Source organism: Schistocerca cancellata, unplaced genomic scaffold, assembly GCF_023864275.1.
Source record: "Schistocerca cancellata isolate TAMUIC-IGC-003103 unplaced genomic scaffold, iqSchCanc2.1 HiC_scaffold_102, whole genome shotgun sequence".
In the NCBI taxonomy this organism is placed as follows: Eukaryota; Metazoa; Arthropoda; class Insecta; order Orthoptera; family Acrididae; genus Schistocerca; species Schistocerca cancellata.
The window spans coordinates 12,501-15,000 of record NW_026046157.1 but is presented as its reverse complement, the minus strand read 5'-3'; positions in this window follow the sequence as shown (position 1 = coordinate 15,000).

The window sequence follows — 2,500 nt, the reverse complement described above, 5'->3', positions numbered from 1 at the left end:
CCACGCACCGCGCGGCCAGCACGCCGGGCGGCCCCCCCTCACCGGCCGGGGACAGTCCCACCCACCCACAGCCGCGTATCGCTTCACACCCAGATTCACATTCACGTTCGTTGGTATGGTGGGGACCGCTTCGTAGCTGTACCGATCGTTGCCCTCACAGATGTACCTCCAGCAAGGACAACCGCACCACAACGGGTTACCAGTTGTTCATTTGCGTAACGTCACCAGTAAACGTACACGTCCATCCCCGTTTGCAAAGTCAACTATTATTGCATGCCTGCCTGTCAGGTGTCAAGACACACTACATCCGCTCACATCCACGCAACAAAATGTGCCCGACTAGAGGGCACGTGGAAGGTGCCCCCGTACGTATGCGATGTCCATTGCGCGACCAACTGTCAACCGGCCTCTGTAGCATGTCGCAGATGTGGAACGCGGGGCACCGTGCTATCACATTGTGTGAGAAGAGACTACTACGTCTGCATACACGCGCCACTACATGAACAGACGGCTCATGCTGATCGCCATCCACTGCGTCCATTACTCCCACACGTCTCTATGGCGTACCACACTGCAATGCAGCTGTTATGGGGAGATGACACGTAGCTGTGTACACAACATTCTGAGCGGGTTGCGGTTGGACAATACATTAATGTAACGTGTCATATGCCAATTACAGAGCAGGGTAAGGCACAACTTGGGTTAGGTTAAGGCACAACTTGGGTTAGGTTAAGGCACAACTTGGGTTAGGTTAAGGCACAACTTGGGTTAGGTTAAGGCACAACTTGGGTTAGGTTAAGGCACAACTTGGGTTAGGTTAAGGCACAACTTGGGTTAGGTTAAGGCACAACTTGGGTTAGGTTAAGGCACAACTTGGGTTAGGTTAAGGCACAACTTGGGTTAGGTTAAGGCACAACTTGGGTTAGGTTAAGGCACAACTTGGGTTAGGTTAAGGCACAACTTGGGTTAGGTTAAGGCAGAACTTGGGTTAGGTTAAGGCACAACGTGGGTTAGGTTAAGGCACAACGTGGGTTAGGTTAAGGCACAACGTGGGTTAGGTTAAGGCACAATGTGGGTTAGGTTAAGGCACAATGTGGGTTAGGTTAAGGCACAATGTGGGGGTAGATTGCGGTACAAATTGCATTACATTGCGGTGCAAATTGCATTACATTGCGGTGCAAATTGCATTACATTGCGGTGCAAATTGAGTTACATTGCGGTGCAAATTGAGTTACATTGCGGTGCAAATTGAGTTACATTGCGGTGCAAATTGAGTTACATTGCGGTGCAAATTGAGTTACATTGCGGTGCAAATTGAGTTACATTGCGGTGCAAATTGAGTTACATTGCGGTGCAAATTGAGTTACATTGCGGTGCAAATTGAGTTACATTGCGGTGCAAATTGAGTTACATTGCGGTGCAAATTGAGTTACATTGCGGTGCAAATTGAGTTACATTGCGGTGCAAATTGAGTTACATTGCGGTGCAAATTGCGTTACATTGCGGTGCAAATTGCGTTACATTGCGGTGCAAATTGCGTTACATTGCGGTGCAAATTGCGTTACATTGCGGTGCAAATTGCGTTACATTGCGGTGCAAATTGCGTTACATTGCGGTGCAAATTGCGTTACATTGCGGTGCAAATTGCGTTACATTGCGGTGCAAATTGCGTTACATTGCGGTGCAAATTGAGGTAGGTTAAGGTGCAACACAGGTTAGGTTAAGGTGCAACATAGGTTAGGTTAAGGTGCAAGATGGGTTAGGTTAAGGTGCAAGATGGGTTAGGTTAAGGTGCAAGATGGGTTAGGTTAAGGTGCAAGATGGGTTAGGTTAAGGTGCAAGATGGGTTAGGTTAAGGTGACATAGGTTAGGTTAAGGTGACATAGGTTAGGTTAAGGTGACATAGGTTAGGTTAAGGTGACATAGGTTAGGTTAAGGTGACATAGGTTAGGTTAAGGTGACATAGGTTAGGTTAAGGTGACATAGGTTAGGTTAAGGTGACATAGGTTAGGTTAAGGTACAAACTGGGTTGTGTTATGGTACACATTGCGTTGTAGTACAGTACACGTTAGGTTTGGGTACGGTACACAATGTGGTATGGGATGGCGTGTTGTGGGGGGGAGGGGGGGGGGGGAGGTTCGTTGATATCGACCGTAGGACGTGGATGCCCGAGGCAGCGTCAGTGTGTCAAAGGAGTTATGTCACGTCGGGATGCGCTTTTCGCCAGTGAGAGGGGGCGAGCCGTGTCTGTGGTTGCGGCAGACCTGTGTGTTTCATTCCTGCCAGTGTGTTTGTGCTGTAAGACGAGGCAGTGTGGTGGTGATGGGTGCACCCCTGTGTAGGACATGTGTGGGTGTTGGTGGCTTCTCTGAGCAATTGTGGTTGTCGGACGAGTGGGGTATTCTGTTTTATGATTGGACCTCCCGGTCTGGTTATCATAGCGTAGTTGGTGTACTGTGGCGGATAGGATGCACCGGACGTTGGTCCATGCTGGTGCTTA